This window comes from Acomys minous (assembly GCF_964271855.1).
Source record: "Acomys minous genome assembly, chromosome: 7".
Classification (NCBI taxonomy): Eukaryota; Metazoa; Chordata; class Mammalia; order Rodentia; family Muridae; genus Acomys; species Acomys minous.
The window spans coordinates 57,487,253-57,511,612 of record NC_140488.1 but is presented as its reverse complement, the minus strand read 5'-3'; positions in this window follow the sequence as shown (position 1 = coordinate 57,511,612).

Genomic DNA, 24,360 nt, shown 5'->3' with positions numbered 1-24,360 from the left:
TTTCTCTATCCCCCTCCACGTCAAAAAAATACTCAATGTTCACTTATACAGTCTCTCAAATTAACAACTCTGGGGCAGCTTTCTGATATGAATGAGGAGTCCTCCCTCAAAGAATAGCAAACAACATCAATATGTGTAAGAAGTGGTTGTTCCTGGCCTGTCTGAAAACATTTTAAAAGGGAAATGCACATTTATCATTATATGGGGGATATCTTTGTCTAGGGATGTCAGAACACTTCATCCAATAATTTTAAAGATTTACTTGTCCCCTGCTCTAACAAAAACAAGATTCAAAATCACCCCACATAAGACAAAACTCATCTTTCCATCACCTTCTTGAAGACTGAAATTTTCCTAACCTCAGTCTATCCTTATAAGCCAGTTCTAGCATTCCTCAAGACACTAAATCTCATTGCCCTCCAAAGTTTTTTTGGCAACCCTCAACTGGCTCTGACCCTGGCTGTCTATCCTTACAAAAATGCTACAGCTTCTTTTAGACACTCTAAAAGGAAATAAAAATCCCTCTTCTCATGCACATTCACCTCTGAGGCCAAACAAGCCCTTTGCAAGATTAATATGTCACTCTAGGGCATTCGCTTGGCCTGATACACACCAGTCAAAACTATCCAGCTCCTTGTATTCAAGCCTTCCTCCACCCTTATGAGGCCCTATATCAGCCTTTTTGGATTTTTGGAGTGGCTCCACACTCCTATTGGCAGTACTCCCAGACTAGTAAAAGAGGGTGATACTCTGACATCTATGATAAACTTAGGATAGAACAAGGCCTTAAGAACACTAGGCAATTGGCTTCCTATATGCCTCACCTTTGACCATGTTCCCTGGAGGGGGAGACCTGGTGGCACTCAGAGGAAGGACAGCAGGTTACCAAGAAGAGACTTGATACTCTATGAGCATATACAGGGGGAGGTAATCCCCCTCAGGCACAGTCATAGGGGAGGGGAGTAAGGGGAAAATGGGAGGGAGGGAAGAATGGGAGGATACAAGGGATGGGATAACCATTGAGATGTAACAAGAATAAATTAATAAAGGAAAAAAAAAAGAACACTAGGCAAAGAACCAGACATCCAAGTGAGCACACCTCCCCCTCCCATCTCCAATTTGATTCAAGGGAGGACCCCTCCTCTCTTTTTCCAACATATTCACTCTCAAACCCCTCTACTTGGCTTCATCTGAGGGAAATTTTTTGGATAACCAAGTTGCCTCAGTGGGAATTTTTTTACTCACCCTTAAACAGGCAAAGAACTTTCACTCACTGTACCTATGATAACCTGAAATGATTACAATTCCAATTGACCCATATCCCATCCAATCAACTACACCAGATCATAAAAAAATAGCTCATGTGCCTCCCTATTGGAGTTAACTACTGAAGCCTTAAAGGCAATATTCTCTGGCAGGTAACTGAAACCCATGTTCCCCAATTTGGGCAAAAATGTGTTTTTGTTAAAATATGCATACACTCCCACATCTTATAGGCCACTGTCAAAACAGAAGAACGCTCTAAGGAACTTATACCCCAAATGTTCTCCTCATTTGCCATAATAGGCCTGACACAAAAGAATCAAAACTTATGACTGTTGCACCTCTGCTCGCATTTATTTTAAAACCTCTTGCTCTACATGAGAAGTTACTCGCCATATGGGGAACCCTTTCAATTCTCAAGGACAAGGTATATTTGAAAGGGCACACCAATTCCTCAAAACCTAGTTAAAAAGGCAAGAAATAACCTCTTGTCCTTCTAATGTTCAGTTAACAATGGCCCTAAAAACACCAAGCATTCTTTATATATATAAAACCACAAAATATCCCTAATTGTTCTTCATTGGCATACACCACAATTGATTCTCTCCACATGCCTTGTTGAGATGGTGGGAACCCCTAGATGGGATCTGAAAAATATCTGACCCCCTCCTTATGACATAAAGGGGTTTTGTTTATATATTCCTACAGGATCAGCCTTGGACTATCTGGATATGTGCATGAGATGTCTGACATTGTCCCACCAACCAATAAATGGAAAGAGGAGACCCAGAAAGAGACACCTGCAACCAAAGAAAAAGATCACCTGGAAAGTACATTCATGTCCTAATGGTGACCACATAATGGATGTGCTCTCTTCAAGCTTCTCTCTCTGACACCTTTATGGCAGTCTTTCTTATATAGCAAGTCTGTCACAGCACTGCTCAAACCATTAATTCTCTCACTGATACCACCACTGTTGTTTTTCTATTAGGAAAACCTATGATGTCAAGACCTGGAAGATAAGGCATGCAGCCTGCCCCAACCAAGCTTGCCAAAGTTTGCCAAAGCTTTTTCTCTATTCCTGTCTATCCTAACTTCAATTGTATGACTGCTCCAATGACTTTCTTGGCTTCTCCTATGTACAAAAGGGCCCCAAAGGAGAAGCTGGTTGCCTCACAAATCAGGATCATGAGGGCAGTGGCTGCCATTATTGGTCCAATAAAATTGGACTCAGCTTTCACAGAAATTGTCTATTTCAAAACTTAAATAACTATCTCATCATTGGTATAAATGACTTCTGGGATTAAAGATGGAGAACTGAAATCATGATATAACAATATCTCACTGATTATGCTGCCCATTCCTCTGCTGATATCCATATCTCTTAATAGCTAGTGTGGGTATCCTACCCAATACTAGACCATAAAAATATTCTTAAACAGGAAACATAACTGAGGAGAAATGTTCAAATCACCCTGTCCTGGCTACCATATGTTGAATATGCTTCTGCCCCTCACATCGCACCACAATACTTCTTAATGGTTATTCTGTGCCTTCTTTCTACATCCCCATTTAGCCATGGTATCTGATGATACTGCATTAATTAACCCCTACTCAAGCCTAAGCCCTTCGCTTAATCACTTTGTACAGGAAGTCCTATTCCTTGAAAACCCCATAATTCTTCACCTTGTGGGGATGACAAGGAGCCCCATGCCCTTGATGAACTTGATAGTTGTCAACATTATATGTGTCAACACTCCTTTCTTCCTCTTGTTTAGAGGAATAATTAGCCCCTGTACCAAATCAACAATTAAGTGGTTTTGTGTTCTTGACATAATTCTTCCCTAGGTTTAGTTATATGAAGAAAAAATGGCACTCTTATTTCAAAAATCAAGAGAAAAAAGGGAGATTTTCATTACTGTTGGTCAGATCAGGACTCACTATCATATTGGGAGTAGGAGTATGGCAAGAACAGTATTGGTACAGACCCACCACCTGGCTGAAAACTTTAAGGATCAACTAGATCAAGCCATGGCTCCCACCACAGATAGCATGGTTGCCTTCACTGACAAATGACGACCCTTGATGGAGCTTTTATGACAAAATAGAGGTCTAGATCTTTTGACTGCAGGATAAGGGTTAAAGAACAATTTTTTTTTAAACATTTAACCAAATAAATGAAATTATAATGATAAAATATAAAGGATGGCCTAGGACAATTTGCACTGTAATTCTAATTTACATAGTACCTCTACATATATTGGAAAAAAGATATCTTCTCTATAAGATTTCTCCCATCGGAGTATAGACTTAATAAACTGTGGTAACCTTTCTGAAAATTAAATGTAGTGAATTTCCCTAGCTGCTATAACCTTGCAGTGTAATACAGAACTGACAAGTCAAGAGCAAGATAGTTTGCTCTATGTCCCAGGTGTTCTTATAATGAATTACTTAGATAAAATTCATTAGTATTTCAACTTATATCTCATATATACATATTAACACATTTCTTCTAGAGAAACACAGTACTTTCTATATACTGAGTTCTACTGACTACATTTAATTGCTAGTATTTTAGTTCTTCTTCTCAAGTTCTCTATTTTACAATCATGTTTCCATAGACCACCTACTCTACTCAGTTAATATAATCAAAGAAGCTCATTCTGAATTCTAGAGATAGTCAAAGGATTTCAAAGTAATATCTAAGAAGAGAGTAAGAGCAGATATCCCAAACTGATTACAATATCCTCTGTATAATGATTTCAGATATCAAGTGATGGTATCAATTCTCAAGTGGCCAAAACCTAGAAAAATACAGTAATTAAATATTTCTGTACTTTATATCTTAATAAAGCTAAATTTCATCTTGTAATTTTTATATAGATTATCAGTTTTATTAATTTCTTTATCTCACTAAGATATAGGGTTTTTACTTATAAATGAAGATAATCCTGACTGTGGATAGCAGTTACACACATTATATAAGAATCTATAGAAAGAGGTGGAAGGTCATAGTCAATCAAAAAAGGCAGTTATTCTAACTTACTACTGATATATGGTCTTAACTGGCCAGTATTCAGCTAAGGGATGGGCAGCTTTGATTATGTTGTATTAGAACCCCAGAATGACTTTCAGATCTTTTCTTTAATTGATTTGCTAAAGCTCTACCATGATGTAAAAATAATGGTATAAGACCAATGTAAGTATCCTTGAAGAGAAATAGATGAGTTATTTAGTTGCAGCAGCATGGTATCAATTTGACTGTTTGCCTTTAAAAGAGAACCACATGTAACTGTGGATCATAATTCAAACATGATGTTCTTATGTGAACTTTGAGCATTATAAAATTGCAGCTGCAAATCTTAAAGAATGTTTTCTTTTATCTGTCACTGATAGATCATAACGTTTTGATTCTTGGATCCCTAATTGTTGTGTAAACATTAAACTGTGTCTTTGCCTCATTCTTTTCACAAAGAGTCAGGCACACAAGGAGGTTAAGTGATTTGCCCAAGGCAGTGTGTTGTGCCAGTAACAGAATTGGGAATTGAACTATCAGTCAGGCACACAGGTAATATAAAACCTAGATGAAAAAGTCCTTTTGTTGTTCCTGGGCTTGTTGCCTACACTATTTCTCTTTGTACTGAGACATCAAATATAGTCTTTCCCTTTATGATCTGGTTCAATGTTTGTATGACTCTACTAAATCACTGAGCGTTATTTTAGAGAGGAGAGTTGGAGACTGTATTTATATAGTAAAAACAAATGGAACTGAAAGTCAACTTGACAAGTAGTCTATGAATCTTTCATTATGGGGAAAAGCTGCAATAAATAATGCTAATCACTATATAAGGAAAAGTGATTCCTTCTGGTAAGTCATCACCTTTGTACTTCTCTTTTCAGAACTTTACTTTGAGGGGGTATTGTGATTAAAGAATGATATCTCTCAAAATAGCTGCCAAATAGAAAGAGATTTTCTTTTCTATCAGTTACTTAAGAAAGGAAATTAGCACAAAGTGAATGTGGTGTTTTTGTTATGTGCCAATAATTACTGTGTAAATTAGTCAATATCAAATTTTACTTAATGCTTCCTCTAGTGAGGTGGAAAATTCAAATTGAAAACAATCTGCTACTAAAATTAACTTTAAAAGATTATTCAAACAGTCACAACCTTACCGTTCTATTGACTTAGGTCTTTGGTTTTTTTGTTTTGTTTTTGTTCTGGGGGATGTTTTGTTTTGTTTGAGATATACTGTGGCAAGCTTAGAACTCATTATGTAGCCAAGACAATCCCCAAACTTACAGTGATTTTCCTACAGCTTCCATGAAGATTTGGAAAATAGCCAAGCATAGTATTGATAAGTAAAAGAATATGCTATGTTTTATAAAATATTAAAGTGTACTAGTTAATTTTAAATGTATAATACTCCTATCATTAACATAAGACCTAAATTAATATTCCACTTTGTTTGTGATTTACTTTGGTACCTAACTAGTAAGTGGAAAATTAAAAACAAAGAACATGCTTTCCATTATGTTATGCCACTGGAAGCCTCTCAAAGGCATCAGATTGTGGCAAGAGGGGCAATCAATAAATTGTTCTATTTCCCAACTTTCATTGTATAAATGACAGTACCATGGCCAACTATAAGCTACAAATTAACTTGGACTAAGTACAGAATTACAAAAACGTGCACATAATCAACACGTAGAGTATGACTTGGTACTATAGCACTATCGTTACTATTTGAGTATAGCAGTTGCATAGGTAGCCCTTTGGGAAACTGTTTAGATAATGGAGATTCTGACCCAATCAATGGATTCACCTAGTGGTAGATTCACAATTCAGTGAAATTCTTGGGAATGGGAAGAAACTTTAGCAGTTGAGTCCTGCAAGGAGTGTGTCATTAAGACTCTCCCTTTGGATAATATATCATGTCCTATGCTGCTTTTAGTCAACCATTCATTCTGCTACACAGACACTATGAGGAGGGCAACCCCCACTACATGTGTCTAACACTATGATATTTGGCCTCCCTTCCTATTCAAATTAACATAATTATAAGCCCAAACAAATATTGATATTTTGAAATTATCTCATTCATGAATTTGTCATAGTATGGATAGTTTGTCTAGCACAACTATGTAGAGTGAGGAACAGAAGATCAAATTGTGAGGATATGGACTGATAGGTTGAGGAATTTATTCATGTATTCACTCAGCAACTTCTATGCAATTTATTTGTTAAACACTTGGGAAGGAAGACAAAGAGATAGCAACATTTACATTTTTTCAGTGTTTACTTATTAAATGTTCATCAAAGTACTAGGCCTTTACATTGTCACTTTATCTGCATCCCTTCCATATAAAATATGCATATATTTGGTTCTGTAGTCAGCTTTAATTCTCAAATATTGACACAATTCAGGTAGATATAAATATAAGTTTATGTCAACAAAATTTTACTTTCTTGGTATGTAATATCCAAAATGTCAGCTGTGTCTTTAAGCTATATGCTTCCATAAAAGAAGCTAGTGTACTTAAAGCATTACAATATAGAGTGCACATCCTTTTGTTTAGAATAAGAGATTAAGTCGGAACCTGAGAGATGGCCCAAAAGTTAAGAATACTGGCTGCTATTTCAGAGGAAACAAGTGTGATTAACAATACCACGTAAAAGCTCACAAACTTTTGTAACTCTAGTATTAGTGGTTTTAATGTGCCCTTTTGGCCACCACAGACACTACATGCACATGGTATACAGACACACATGTAGGCAAAACACCTATATGCATAAAATAAATAAAATATTTTAAAAGCTTAATAATATATCTTTATACTGCATATTTACATTGATAGTAGGTCACAACAGGAATGAAAATTAGAATTTTTATTAAACAAATAAAAAGCATATAGAGTAACATGATTTCATATGAAGATGTAATCTAAATTTTATGAAGTTGACCTCTTCAGTAGAAGTAATAGGTAAAATTAAACTATGACAAATAGTTGATATATATATATATATATATATATATATATATATATTTCTTATGTATTTTATGAAAAGTATAAATATTTCCTTTAGAAAATTTGAATGACATGAATATCAAAAGCAAGTATTACTGTCTAGCTGTTTTTTTTTTTTCAGGTGAATGTAATATAGTTTATTCATATAAAATGTTTGCCTTATTTTCCAAATAAGAGTTTTGTGTTTGTGATGCTTAGGATAAAATCAGTGCACCATTCACGTTAATTTAATGTTCTGCACTTGAGCTATACCTCCAATCCTTCAATCTGACAATTTAGTATTTTTTTGTTATTGTAAACTTTTTAAAAATTTTATGTTTAAGTATATTCTATGCTCATACAATACGTCCTGACCACAGTCTTCACTCCTCTCTTCTACAGATCTACTACTTCTCTGTTTCCCTTGAGAAAAAAATCCTCTCAGTGATATCAACTGGACTTAGCATAACAAGATGCAATACTACTACATATATACCCTCATATCAAGGCTGGAGGCAACCCAGTAGGAGGAAAGTGTGGCAAGAGCAGACAAAAGAGTCAGAAATACTCACACTCCAATTGTTAGGATTCCAACAAAAATCCCAAGAAAAAGAACCACACTACGTATGCAGAGGATCTGTTGCAGACTTATGTAAGCTCCATTTTGGCACTTTATTCTCTGTGAGCTCATATGAGCTCTGCTTAGTTGATTCTGTGTGTCATATTGTTCTGGTATCTTAAAACCCTCTGGCTCCTCCCGCTCTTCTACAAGGCTTGGCATTATGTTTGGCTGTGGGTCTCTGTATCTGCTCCTCTCAGCTTTTGGAGGAAGCCTTTTTTATGATGATTGGGCTAGGCACCAATCCTTTAAAAATAGCAGAATATCATTAGATATTCTGCTAGAATATCATGTCACTGATTCTTTTTTAATCAATCTTGATTGGTTTTATCTTAGGTCTCTGAGTAATCCAGGTTCAGGATCCTGGACTTAGACACAGTGTTGACCATGGGATTCCTTCTGCAGTGTGGGTCTAAAGTTAGACTAGTCATTTGTTGACCATTCCCATAAACTCTAAGCCATCATTGCCCTCATGCACTTTGTAGGTAGGGCAGGTTGTGGGTTGTAGACTTTGTTGAAGGGTTGCGCTCCAGTTCCAAGACTGGAACAATAACCTGGTTATAGAAAAATGGCAGGTACAAGCTTTATATCCTCCATTACTAAGAGTCTTCAGTTGGGACAACCATATAGGTTCCATGAAATGTCCACTACACTAGGTTTATCATTCCTTAAATGCCTACCTATTTCAAACAACACCCTGCCCTCGTTCTCATCCTCATATGCCTCCAGTCCACCCACACAATCGGTTCTACTTTCCATCCTCTGGGATTTCCATGGTTCCCTCCCAGTTCTCTCTTTATTTAAAAATTCTGGATCTATGGATTGTAGCATGAATATCCATTACTTAACAGCTAATATTCCACTTATAAGTGAGTATGTATCATTTGTCTTTCTGAGTCTCTCTCGGGATGATTTTTCTCTAGTTCCATAAACTAACTTGCAAATTTCAGGTCTGATTTTTAATAGCTGAATAATACTCCATTTTGTAAATATACCACATTTTCTTTGTTCATTCTCCAGTTGAGTGACTTCTACGTGGTTTCTAGTTCCTGGTAAGGCCACTGTGAATAGAATTGTGCAAGTTTCTCTGTGGTAGGATAAGACATCTTTGGGTATATGTCCAAAAATGAGATAGTTGAATCTTGAGTTAGATTGATTACCAATTTTCTGAGGAACTGCCATATTGATTTTAAAAGTGCTTATATCAGTTTTCACTCCTGCAAGCAAGGAAGTGGTCCTATTGCTCCAATCCTCTTACTCATTAGCTCTCATTTGTGTTGATCTTAGCTTTTCTAAGTAGTTTTGATTTGCATTTACCTAATAATTAAAGATGTTGACTATTTCTTGAGGGGTTTCTCAGCCATTTTAGATTCCTCTAATGTGAATTCTATGCTTATGTCTGTACCTCATTTTGGGATTATTTGGCTGTTAATTTCTAGTTTCTTTAGTTCTTTATATATCTTAGATATTAACCTTCACTAGGACATAGTGTTGGTGAAGATATTTCCTATTCTATAGGCTGCCTATTGATGATATCCTTTGTCTTCACAGAAGCTTTTCAGTTTTATGAGGAAGCATTTATTCATTTTTTGTCTTAGTGTCTGTGCTATTTGTGTTTTGGGTTAGAAATATGTCTTCATTGCCATGTGTTTAAGGCATTTCCCTATTTTATTCTCTCTCCCATTCAGTGTCTCTGGTTTTATATTGATGTCTTTGATCCACTTGGATCTGAGTTTTGTTTAGGGTGATTAAGTATGATTCTGTTTGCATTTTTCTACAAGCAGATATTCAATTAGACCAGTACCATTTTTAAAAATATTTTCTTTTATCCATTGTGTATTTTTGGCTTCGTTAACATGGGTGTAGAGATTTATGTCATATTATAATGTCATTTATCACCATTTCTGTTTTTATGCCAATACCATTTGATTTTTACTAATGTAGCTCTGTAGTATATCTTGGAATCAAGGACGGTGGTACCTCTGGAAGTTCTTTTATTGTTCAGGATTGTTTTAGATACCCTGGGGTTTTTTTCCATATTTGTTATTGTCCTTTCAAGGATTATAAAGAACTGTCCTGGAATTTTGATGGAGATTGCATTAAATCTGTAGAGTGCTTTTGGTGGGATAGCCATTTTTACTATGATAAATCAATGAGCATGGGAGATTTTCCATCTTCTGATATCTTTTTCAATTTCTTTCTTCAAAGACTTGAAATTTTTGTCATAGAAATCTTTTCACTTACTTATTTATTACCCACCAAGATATTTTATAATGTTTGTGACTATTATGAAGGATTTATTTCCCTGATTCTTCTCTCAGTATGCATTTGATTTGTATATAGTGTAGTTACTTTTAAAGTTAATTTTATATGCAGCCACATCTTGAAAAGTGTTTATCAACTATAGGATTTTTAGTAGACTTTTAGGGGTTGCTTATGTATATATCATACCACCTACAAATAACTGTACTTTGACTTCTTGCTGTCTATTTGTACTTCAAATGCTATCTTGAATATACAGGGAGAGAGTGGACAGCCTTGTCCTGATTTCAGTGCAATTTCTCTGAGTTTTTCTCCATTTAACTTGATGTTAGCTAGGGGTTTTTTGTAAACTGCCTTTATTATGTTGAGATGTGTGCCTTGTATACTTAGTCTCTCTAGGCCTTTTATCGTGAAGGAGTGTTAAGCTTTGTCAAAGCCTTTTTCTGTGTTAAATGAGGGAGTGTTATGTGTTTTTTTTTCTTTCAGTTTGTTTATATAGTTGATTACATTGACTGATTTACATAAAGTGAACCATGCCTTCATCTCTGGGATAAAGTCTACTTGATCATGCTGGATAATCTTTTTGATGTGTTCTTGGATTCAGTTTGAAAGTATTGTGTTGAGTGTTTTTGCATCTACATTCATAGGGGAAATGGTCTTCTTCTTCTTCTTCTTCTTCTTCTTCTTCTTCTTCTTCTTCTTCTTCTTCTTCCTCTTCTTCTTTTGCTAGGTTTGGTCTTTTCATAGTGTCTCAAATTTCTTGCATGTTTTATGTCAGGAAATCTTTAGATTTAACATGTTCTTTAAACAATGTATGTAGGTTTGTTTTAAAACCAACTTTATTTAGGATTTTTAGTGCATCTACCTCCTCTCCAACTCACTAATCCTAAGTAGGAAAGAAATAAGGTTAATGGTGCCAGTTACTTGGAATGATTCCACTCTTCCTCTTCGGAGTTATAGCAGTCAAGTCAAACAGGGAATATCCACAGCAAACAGAAAATGTTCTCTGGAGCATTTCTCTCTGGAAGTATCTTGAAGGCAAGATATGTAAAGTGATGCAAAGTGATCTCTCTTTGTATTGTGGTATACTAATACTCTCTATAGTCTATACAAGAAGTTTTTCAATTGGCAAAGACCATGTCCCAACATGGGGTGGTTCCCTTTGTAGTAGCCAAACATCAGTCACCCACTCATAAGACATTTTCACATCTCACATTTGGAATCAAAGCAGCAACATGTTTATATACACTACAGGTATATCTATTTTTATATCATATATTCATTGTCTGAGATTCTTTGTTCAATCACTTACATTCTGTTGGTGATGTATTTTGTAGCTCCTCTTCACTTACCTAGATTTTCTATTTCCAGAATTCCAACAGTTTGAGTTTTCCTTTTTGCTTTGTTTTCTGTTTTCACATACTGAACAGTTTCATTCAACTCCTTTAATGATTGTTCATGTCATTGTCCTGGTTATTGTCGTTATTGTTGCAATTGTTTTTTTTTTTCTTCTTGGCTTTCTAAAAGAGTTTAACTCATTTCCCCCAATTTTTGTTGTCTTTTCCTTAATTTCTTTAAGGGCTTTATTTACTTCTTTATGGACCTCTATCATCTTCATAAAGTCGGTTGTAAGGTTGCTTTCTTGTGCTTCAACTGTGTTAGAATATTCATTGTTTGTTATAGTAGGTAGGATAGCTGAGATCTGATGGTAGCATATTTCCCTGTCTGTTGTTGTGTCCTTAACACTGGTGTCTAGGCAACTGGGTTTGTGGTGATTATATGCCTGGGTGCCAATTTCTGGGTTTGTCTTTGTTGTATGAGTATTTTGTTCCATGGCTTCTGTTTCCTTTTTGATATTTTCACTTGTGTGGTCTTGTGGAGCATGTAGTCTCTACCTGAGTTGGAGGCTGGACTTCTGGTGGCTAGTGTAGTCTGTTAAGAACCAAGGAGTCTCTGCCCTAATAGGAGGCAGTAGTTATAGGGGGTTGCTTTGCTTCTGTTCCAGCAGGAAATCACAACCTTGGTTAGATGCTGGAGTTTGGGTGGCTATTGTGGCTTCTCTTCTAGCAGGAAATATAATTTTGGGTTTGGGGTTAGAATGTGGTAAAAAGGAGGGGAGAAGGGATTAAGAGTAGATCGGGCAGCCTACCTGTTTTTCCAGCAGGTGTGAGCTATGATCAGAAACATGGTGTCTGCCATAATGAGTAGAAATATTGGGGGGTTGTAAGTGAGCCTGCCTAACTGTTCTTCTGGGAAGCAGTACCTGTGGTTGAGCAGGGTTGTTTGGTAGAGGGAAGAAAGAAAATGGGAAAATTCCATGGGTAGGTGGCCTGCTTGGTTGGCAGGGGAGAGAAGTGAATGGAGATGAGTTATTTTTGGGATGGAAGGGGAAGGAAGAAATGAGAGAACTTTATGGGAAACAATTTCCTGCTGTTTCTAGGCTTATCTGAATATAAAACCATGAGCAGGTTTATGCAGAACACAAAAAATGTTTCCTGTCTATTTCTTTTGAGGTCCTGTATCTCAGATAAAGACAAACTTTAGACCATCAGTATACTCATCTCTCTAACTTCTCCAATATATACTGCATGTATGTTCTTTTTCTTTTTATCCTGGCAAGTGATAGAATTGTTCTGTATCCTTGATTTCCAGTGCTTTTTCTTTTCACTATTTCTATGCTTTTGCTCACTAGTTTAATTGAAATTGGGAGATATCAGCTCAGGGACTTATAAACTGATACTCATTAATTTATAAAGATTAAAATTAATCTATTTCAAAAGGTACTATCATCATAGTACTTACATATTCTCTAGTCTCTGAAAAAAAGGAAATTTCTCTTCTTGTATTTTGGGCACATCATTAACTGAAATTATATGAACAGACTTTGATCTAAATATGTATGCATTTGAACCTTATACTTTCGTGGCTTTGTTCACTTTTCAGTTATGATTTCATATTTATAATTCATACAACAAAAGTTATATTGTATACTGTCTAGTTCTATGTCAACTTTTCATATGGAGGGAGGGAAGAGGGAACCACAACTGGGAAAATGTCTCCTTAAGCCAGGCATGGTGGCACATGCCTTTAATCCCAGAACTTGGGAGGCAGATGTAGGTGGATAGCTGTGAGTTCAAGGCCATCCTAGTCTCCAGGACATCCAAGGCTACACAGAGAAACCCTGTCTAGAAAAAAATAAACAAAAAAAGATTGGGCTGTATATATCTCTGTAGGGCATTTTTTAATTACTATTTATGTGACATGGCCAACCCATTACCAGTCAAGCTCTCCCTGGCCTGGTGAGTTCTATAAGAAATAAAACCAAGAAAGCCATTATTAGCAAGTCAAAAACCAGTATTCCTCCATGAACTCGGCATTATCATATAGTTCCAGGTTTCTGTCCTGCTTGACTTCCTTCCTGGCATTCTTCAATGATGAACAGTCACATGGAAGCATAAGACACATAAATTATTTTCTCCCCAAGTTGCCTTTGGTCATGGTATTTCATCACAGCAAAAGAAACTCTAAATTAATCATATTGTAATAAGTCAATAATAATTGATATTTGATTTTAAAATAAGCTCAAGTTTATACACAAAATTTGTAGTCAACAATTCTCGTGTAAAAGACATATAAGAATGTCATAGCCACCGTAGGGATTTGAGGGTTATTTTTATAACAACCTAATACCATATTCTTATTTTGACATTTTCCCATAGAATAAATGAGAAACATCTCTTTATGACATTACCTGAGGCTACAGCTCAATTTTCAATGCACAGATTCTTGAAGTACAGCATTCTGTGATCATTTCCTTTCTTCTCCTATGTTTTTTAGGGTAATTTCTCATTTATTACTTTCTATCACAAGGTTTCTAGATCTGTGAGAGCAAAAATTACAAGAACAAGTATATTACATTTAGAATGTTTAAGTGGAAGCAGTCTCTGGTCATTTGGATATTTTTGAAAAGTGATAATTGGTTCATGTTTAAAGTAAGTTGCTTCATTTTCATTCTATCTGGTACAGATTTTAACCAAAATAGGGAAGTAATTTAAGCTGGTAGGAAAAAAATGTATGTTCATATCTTAAACAAATTGCCTTGTATAATGCTACTCTCAATGAGCCAGAAATCAGTTTGTTTCTTCATTTTCAACTACTGTGCAAATAAAATGGGATCTGTGAATGATATGGACCTTGTGTTATATATACTGACTGAGGTTGCTTTTAAGGAAAGCAAGAGAGGTTATTATTTGATCTGCAAACCATAGTTACAAAACTTCAGAGAAGTTAAAAAATATCATGTTTTATTGCTGCAGAAAGTGAAGGAATCCACATTAGCTGTCCATTTAACAGAACTGCTATAGAAAACCAGATTTCCTAGGTACAGGATGACAACATTAATAAGATACTACAAGAAAACTGCATCATTATGCATTGAAAAAATTCACTTATTTCTAGAAAAGTATAAAAATATAGAATGCATGGCAATACATCTATTACAGATACTTGGATTTTAGGCTTTGTGCCTTAATGAGAACACACTTTCCTATAGTTTATGTGCACAGAGAAACAAACTGTTTGGGAATTCTTTTTCAGAGATCATGTGTTAACACAACAGAAAGAATGATACATGCCAGGATTCAGGATTCTAAAGTAGTTATTAGAGAAAGTAAAATTCAATTTAAATGGTTTGTAAAACTTGAAATACCATGAAAGTAAACTTATTATGTACCAAATAAAGTATATTGGAAATATGCTTTTTCTCTGCTTGGGAGAAGAGAAGTAAAAATGAAAACACCAAAGTAAAATGAAGAAAAGTGAATAAGAATGTTTTTGCTTCTCACCAAATAAATTATACAAATTTTAATAAAATCCAGTTTTTAGCTGTGCTTTCTTAATGGATCAAGTATTATAATATTTTAGGGAAAGTAGACAATTAATCAAGGCATAGTGACATATATATGTACCTACAGCTTTGCGGAAGACTGAGACAGATGATTCTGTAATCTAAGATGAGTTTCAGCTATGTAGTAAGGTTTTGTGTCAAAAATGAACAAGAAAAGAGTGTGAAAAATAAATGGTAAAATATACTTTTGGAGTGAGTGAAAGAAATTATGTGGTGCTATCCATTATAATGGGTACACTTGCAATCATTGACGACTTTGTAAATTATACTATACTCCTTCGAGAGAAGCAGGTAGGATAGCTACAGATCATCACCTTACCTTCAGTTCATCCAAATAAAACTCCCCAATATAATCACTAACTCTGCATGATCCCACTCTGTGAGGCCACCTTTCCCTTCCTGCCATCATATCAGTAGAACACAAAGAGATATTTCCCTCATGATTCCCCCCTCTGAATCATTGCTATATCCTAGCAATCAACTCCATCAGGTACTCCACGGGAAGTCACAGGCCACTGAATCCAGGGAAGTGGTTGATTTATCTGCAGATAATCACCTTTCCCTCAACTCTTCCAAGTTCAATACCTCAGTCTTATCCCTAGCTCTTCAGAAGACTCTTGCTGTGGCTTCCCTGCCTAAGATCCCATCTCTAGTGGATCACAGATACTAACCTGTTATCTTCCCTCTCTTCCCTTACTTCTTTATCCCTGTTCCAAACTCTGGGTTACATTCATGGGAACCATCAAGTCACTCTGACCAGGGAATCACATAGGCTTACTGCAAATCAACTCTCCATCAGCTTCTCCAAGTCTAACCTTACAGTCTGTTCACCAGATTTTTATCCCACTACCTGCTGCTTCACCCCAATAACCACTGTATCACACAGATCTTACCCCCTCCCAAACTTCCTACACCCATTAATGGTTTTATCCTACCCCTAAGATCAATAGGCCCAAACCACATCAGCCAGAAAGTATGTAGGCTAACTGCCAATCTTCATCTCTCTCCCTATTCATACTAGCAACTTAACAGTACACCTGAAAGCTCTAGATCAAAAATGTAAGTACACCCAAAAGGAGGACATAACAAGAAATAATCAAACTCAGAGCTGAAATAAATAAGATTGAAAAATATGAGAATAAAAATACAATAATAAAAAATTATGAGAGTTGGCTCTTTGAGAAAAGCAGTAGGATTAAAAAACCTTATCCAAGTCAACCAAAAAGAGGAGAGATAATATGCAAATTAATAAAATTAGAAATAAAAAGAGTACATAAGGACAGACACTAAGGAAATACAGAGAATCATAAGGACACACTTTAGGAATCTGTATTCAAACAAGCTGAAAAACTTTTAAAATTGGATAATTTTCTTATACATATCATTTCCTAAAACTAAATCGAGATCATATAAGAAATTTAAACAGACCTATAACCCCTGTTGAAAAAATCAGTCATTAAAAGTCTCCCAAGCAATAAAAGTCAAAGAGCCACATGCTTTAAGCACAAAATTCTACCATAATTTTAAAGAAGAGTTAATCCTAGAACTCCTCAAATTATTCCACGAAATAGAAACAGAAGGAATACTGCCTAATTCATTTTATGAGGATGTATTTACCCTGATACCCAAACCACATAAAGACACAACAACAACAACAAAAAGAGAATTACAGATCAATTTCCCTTATGAACATAGACACAAAAATTCTCAATAAAATGCTTGCAAACTGAATCCAGGGAATGCAAGACCACATAAAAAAAGATTGTCTGCCATAGTAATGTATACTTCATTATAGAGATAGATGCAGGGAGGGTTCAAATATATTAATTGATAATTCTAATCCATCACATAAAAAAAGAAGAAAGACAAACTCACATTGCTATCTCATTAGATACAGAAATGGCCATTGACAAGAAACAAAATTCTTTCCTGGTAAAAGCCATAAAGAGATTAAAGAGGCAAAGGACAGACCTCAGCATGATAAAGGCAGCGTACAGCAAATCCATAGGCAATATCAACTGAAATGGAGAGAAATTCAAAGTAATTCTGCTAAAATCAGCAAGAAGACAAGATTTTTCACTCTATTTCTAGTCAATCTAAGAAGGCTTAGCTAAAGCAGCAACAACAGCAAAAGATAACAAGGGGATACAAATTGGAAAGGAAGAATTCCAAGCATCAGATACAAAATTAACTCACAGAAAATTGGTAGCCCTCTTATATACAAATGACAAGTGAACTGAGATAAAACTGATGGAAACACATTTCACAGTAGCCTGAAATAATGTAAGCTATCTTGGGAAAACTCTAACAAAGCAAATAAACACTTGTATCATCAAACCTTTAATTAACTAAAGAAAGAAATTGAAGAAGATATAAGAAGATGGAAACATCGCCTATGCTCGTGGTTCAGTAGGAGTAATATAGTAAACTGGCCATCATGCCAAAAGCAATCTATAGATTCAGTGCTATCCCTAGATGAATTTTAACAAAATTGCTATCTAAAATAATGGTCTTTAGCTTCATATAGAAATAGAGGGGGGGGGGGAAAGATAGTTAAAACAATACAGAATAATAAAAGAAATTCTGGAAGTTAAGACCATCCCTGATTTCAAGTTGTACTACAGAGCTATAATAATAAAAACAACATGATGTTGACACAAAAACAGACATGTTGATCAATAAAACAGAATTCAAGACACGGAAACACAAACACACACATACACACACACACACATACACACACACACACACACACACACACACACACACACACACACACACACACAACACACAGATATCTGATTTTTCATAAAGACTGACTTGATACCCTATGAGCATATACAGGGGGAGGTAATCCCCCTCAGGAACAGTCATAGGGGAGGGGAATAAGGGGAAAATGGGAGGGAGGGAAGAATGGGAGGATACAAGGGATGGGATAACCATTGAGATGTAACAAGAATAAATTAATTAAAAAAAGGAAAAAAAAGACTCTATAAATACATGCTGAAAAAAGAGTGCATCTTCAACAAATGGTGGTAGTAAAACTAGATAGCTGCATGCAGAAAAATCCAAATAGATTCATATTTATCACCCTGCACAAAATGCAACTTCACATGGATCACATGTCTCAACACAAAAACGGATACATTGAGCCTGGAAATGTGGCACTCATCTGTAAGTTCCAGGTTAGCCTTGTCTACAAAGTGAGTCCAGGAAAGTCTACACATAGAAACCCTGTTATGAAAATAAAATAAAATAAACAAATACACAAAAAGAGATACACTGAACATGGGAGAAGAAAATATGAGGAATAACCTTGAGCTCATTGGCTCACGAAAAGACTTTCTGAACAGAAATCCATTAACACAGGCACTAAAATCAAGAATTAACAAGTGGTACCTTGTGAACCTGAAATGTTGTAAGGCAAAGAATGATGTCAATTTGACAAAGTAGCAGCTTACAGTATTTTAGCAAAGTACATATCTGATAGATGGCTAATATCTAGAATAAATAAATAGATATATGGATAAACACATTGAACATCAAGAAAACTAATAATCAGACAAAAATTGTGGTCCATATATAAACAGAATTTTCAAAAGAGGAAACTCAGGTGGTGGAGAAACAAAGTAATGTTAAACATCCTTAGACATCATGGTAATGCAAATCAAGAGTACTTTTTGAAATCATCTTAAACCCGTCAGGATAACCAAGATCAATAAAACAAATGACAGCTCTTGCTGGTGAGGTGATAGAGTAAAGACTCCACATATACACTGCTGGAGAAAATACAAGTTTGTATACCTACTATGAATTCCAGTGTGGTGGGTCCTCAGGTCACTAGAAATGGATCTACTTCAATACTCACCTGTACCTCTTCTGGACATATACCCAAAGGATACTTCATCTTACCACAGAGATACTTATTCAACCATGTTCATTGCTGCTCTATTCAGAATAGCCAAACTTTGGAAACAACCAAGATGACCCTCACCAGAAAAGTGGGTAAAGAAAACATGGTGCATTTCACAGTAAAGTATAACTCAACTGTTTAAATAAAAAAATGAAATTCTGAAATTTGCAGAAAATTGATAGAACTATAAAAATCATTTTGACTGAGGTAACTCAGACCCAGAAAGATAAGTATGGCTGGCATTTGTGTATATGTTGATATTAGCTGTTAGGTCTAGGATAAACAAGCCATAATCTATAGAACTACAGAGGTTATGTATTTAGTAAGGGACTATGGCATGAAGACAGATCTTTCTCCTAAAGGAAAATAGAACAGATAGTTATGGGTAGATGATGAAACTGAACTGGGAAGGTCAAATGGAAAGGAGAAGGGAAAAGGGTAAGCAGGGATGGAGTATCAGGAGAGACAGCTAAAAAATAAAGACCATTTAAATGGTAGTTTGGAAATTTAATTCAGTAGACACATGTTAAAATGTCGATATATATGAAGGCAATCTAAATGAAATTACTGAGTAATGAGGGAGATAGAGCCATAACTGCCCATCTTGTCACCAACAGAATGTCTCAGCATTAAGGCTATGTTACTTCTGATTGAATTATTTGTCAAACACATCTCAAGTGAATACCAAAAAACTGAGTCTGTTAACAAGACTATATGTTGCTCTCTTCACACTGACCAGAAAACTCCATTGCTGAAGATATCACCTGCAAAACCCATTAAACATAGAGAAATAGAGTTGTTACCTAAATATATTCTTCACCCCTACATATTAACATCTTTAATAAAAGACTGTACACTACATGTTACCAAAGGAAAAATGTAAATACAAACCTAGAAATGAACCTTTTGATCTATAATCATGTTTGCAAGTTAGGCTACTAAAATGGTAGCATAAAGTTTGTAGGAATAATCAAGCAATATCTGATTTGACTAACATCATGAAGTTGAACTCATATCTGACACTACTTTGGTTAACATAAATCAGAGACTATCCCAGAAACAGGGTAAAACAAAATACCACTTTTCTAAAAATAAAAATAAGAAAGAAAATTTTCTATATTTCTAAATCAGTACATTGCTCAGTCTTCATTAGAAAAGCTTCCCCTACAGCAGATGAAAAGAAACATAGAGATTCAAAACCAAACATTAAGCATTTGTATCTCAAATATTCAATTTTTGTCTCTGGTATGTACAATTGAATTTTAAACTGGATGCTATAAAAAAGATGTGACTGTAGAAAGGTGACTATGATAGTGAATGAAGTGACTTGAGTGATAATAGAATCTAATACCTCATATATTTGAGTGTCTAGTTATCATTTGATTGGAACTATTAGAGAAGGATTAGGATGTATGGCTCTGGTGGAGGATGTATGTCACTAGTATCAAGGTCTAAGGGTTTAAAGACCCATGGCTTCCTCTCTCTCTCTCTCTCTCTCTCTCTCTCTCTCTCTCTCTCTCTCTCTCTCTCTCTCTCTCTCTCTCTCTGTCCTTGATTGTTGTCTTAGCAAGTTATCTTTTAGCTAGTATTCCAGCACCATGCTTGCCTGAATTTTGTCCTGTTCCTCACCATGATGGTTATAGACTAACCCACTGACCCTCTAAAACTGTAAAGATGCCTCAAATTAAGTTATTTGTAAAATAAGTTGCCTTAGTCATACTATTTTGTCACTGCAATAGCAAAATAGCTAACACAGAAGTTGGTAATAGAAGTGAGTTATTTCTGTGACAGGCTGGACCATGCTGTACTTTGGAGAGATGTAGATGATTTGAATACTATGGCATCAAAAAGTTGTCAAATTTTGTAAATAGAATTAAATGGCCATACCATTAAGAGCTTCAGAGACTGTAATTATGAGTGCAATGTGTACTATTGAAGTCCAGATCAAGAGACTTTAAAGGAGGAGAATATTAGCAACTGGGCTAGGGACAAACCATTCCTGTGGTATTTTGTCAAAGTATGTGACTAATTTTTTCTGTTCTCCTAATAATCTTCCTGAGGCTAAATTGAAAATTTTCATTAACTAATTTTGTTGTCAGAGGAGACTGTAAGTCATTCAAATATTGATTCTGATATCTGGCTATTATTGATAAGTCTTATGAAAATTTATAATGAAAAAAAGCCATAAAAGCAAAAATAAATACAAAATGCCCAGTTTGAGGAGAAAAAGAGCACCAGGTTTAATGTTGAATCCTTGACTTGTGATGAAAGACATAAATAGAAATGGATTAAAGAGAGTATCATGACAGGACTCCACTTAGCTAATCTTGCAACTTGTGAAAAATATATGGCTGAAGAAATTGTCTGTTCTCAATGAACAACAGCATATCAAAGCTTATAAAAACTTATTTCAAGAAGGGTGAGTGTATTCAGCAGTAAGTCTCTGAAATGATAATTAAATCTGGCAAAAAAAAAAAGATACTTCTACAATTCTCTGCTCATCCCTGTTCCAGAGAAATCCACATCTTCTCATGCAGTGCCAGTGTCATCCTTTAACATGATGGTGAAGACTGAGGTAAATGGATTTGGCCATGTTGGGGGCCTATTTACCAGGTCTGGCTCTTTATCTGGCAAAGTGGATATTTTTACCATCAATGTTCCTTTCATTGACCTCACCCACATGGTCTACATGTTCCAATGTAACTATTTCCATGGCAAGCACAATGGCACAGCCAAGGCTGAGAATGGGAAGCTTGTCATAAATGGGAAGCCAATCACCATATTCTAGGAGCAAGATCCCTCTAACATCAAATGGGCTGATGCAGTTGCCAAGTATGTTGTGGCATTTACTAGTGTCTTCACCACCATGGAGAAAACCAGGGTCCACTTGAAGGATGAGGACAAAGGGGTTATCATCTCCTCATCTTTTGCTGATGCCCCCATGTTTGCAATGGATGTGAACTATGAGAAAAATGACAAATCACTGAAAATTGTCAGCAATGCTTCCTGTACCACCAACTGCTTAGCCTCCCCTGGTCAAGGTCATCCATGACCATTTTGAAATAGTGGAAAGTCTCATGACCACAGTCCATGCCATCATGGCTACCAAAAGTCTATGGATGGCTTCTCTGGAAAGCTGTGCCTTGATTTCCATGTTGTCCGGAACATCATCTCTATATCCACTGGCATTGCCAAGGCTGTGGGCAAGGGTATCCCAGAGCTGAATGGGAAGTTCACTGGCATGGCCTTCTGTGTTTCTACGCAAAATATGTCCATCGTGGATCTGAAATTCCAACTGGAGAAGGCATTCAAGTATAATGGCATCAAAAAGGGGGTAAATCAGCCATCAAAGGGCTCACTTAAGGACATCCTGGGCTACATGAGGACTAGATTGTCTCCTACAACTTTAACAGCAACTCCTACTCTTACATCTTTGATGCTGAGGTTCGCATTGCTCTCAATAACAAGTTTGTAAAGCTCATTTCCTCGTATTACAATGAATATGACTACAGCAATGCAGTGGTGGACCTCATGGCCTCCATGGCCTCCATGGCCTCCATGGCCTCCATGGCCTCCATGGCCTCCAAGGAGTAAGAAGCCATGGACCACCCACCCCAGCAAGGTCATGAGAGCAAGAGGCCTTCAGCTGAGGCGGATTCCCTGTTCCAACTCAGGCCCTGACACTGGCATCTCCCCTCACAGTTTTCATCCTAGACCTCCAGCGTAATTGAAGGGGACCAGAGAGCCCTACTCTCATGAATACCATCAATACTGCACCTAAAAAAAATACTGCACCTAAAAAAAGAAAGATACTTCCACTGTAAATATCAGGATATGAAGGATTTGATAGAGAAAAGAGAAAAAAACTGAGGCTCCTAGGCAAAAAGGAGATAATTATATACAGGAGAAGAAGGTACATAAGAGTAAGGTATAATAACAATATTGATAGTTAAAAAGCCAAAATACAGCACATGATTAACTACCTAAATGTAAAAAAAAAAAACTATTAACATATAATTCAATATTTATTCATATATAGTTTTTAATGAACTTTTTTCATCTGGGCTAAAGGTGCTTCTTCCAAGAATCAAAGATCACCCAACAAAAACCCCAATAACTAGACATTGAGAAACCCAATTTTGAGTTGCTGGACAGGACTCTTGGAGAGACATACAAAACCTAATGCTGATTGTTGATGCTCCTGGTTCCCCTAACGAGTTGGAAGTTAAGTCCCTATTGCTGCAGACATCATGTACTTTAAAAAGAAGAACCAGTGACCCTGAGGTGGAACTGACCTGAATATTCCCTCCCAGGTGACTAGTTTTTATTGTACCAGAATGCATCATGCAAGCTTCCAATAGAGAGAGGCAGATAACAGTCCTACCTACCTATGATGCCAATGAAATGTATCAATGGCCAGCATGGCTACAGATGCACTACTTGCACACATATCTTGCCAGTATCCTATATCTCTTTACTTAAACTTAAAACATGGGTCAACAAAAAAGATAACACAACTAGTGCTGGAAACCTAGCTAACAGCACAGTGCTAGTGAAATGATTATTGAAGGACAATCTACACTCATCTGTTGCTGTTTGTTAATTAGTAGCACTATGTGATTATATAAGGTTTTTGAATTTTTCTCTTAACACTCATGGAAACTGTACAACTCTCTACTGAATAAAAACTTGATGAAGACAGAAATACAGATAGAAATTAAAGACTCCCTCTAATTCAATGAAAATGAATGTGCAACATACCCAAACTAAGAGGACACAATATACCCAAACTTAAGGGCACTATAAAAATGGTGTTAATAGAAAAATTCAAAAACCTTATATAATCAAGTAGTGCTTATATAAAGAAATCACGGGGGGATTCCAAGATGGCGTCGACCAGTAGGCACCATAGCTGATCTACTCCGAGGAGACCAGGGACGTGAATGGAAACACAAACTGCTGGATTTTGAGAACTGTAGGTGAGTGGGGCCCCAAACTCTGCAGACCACCAGGGGGTCTAACCCCGGGACAAGCAACAGCCCGGGAGGCTAAACGCACTCCCCAAACTCTGAAACGGAATCCACAACCAAGCTGTAGCCAGCACTTAAAACCGAAACTCGCCATTTGGGGAGGAGATTTTCCGGAGCCCCAAACCTGAGGAGTCTCAGCGAATAAGGTGAAACTACCATTGAACCTCTACATCCACAACACGCCAAACTGTGGAGGTCACCTGCCTAGCCCGGGTGGAAACACAGGTGGCAGGTCTCACCAAAAACAGCTAGAACTGGCGTAGAGTTCACGGACCGCGTCCACGTCCTGCACCCAAGCTGAAGCCAGACACAAAGGATTGACCCTGCAAACAGGGGCAGTTAGAAACCGGCGTAGTCTGCT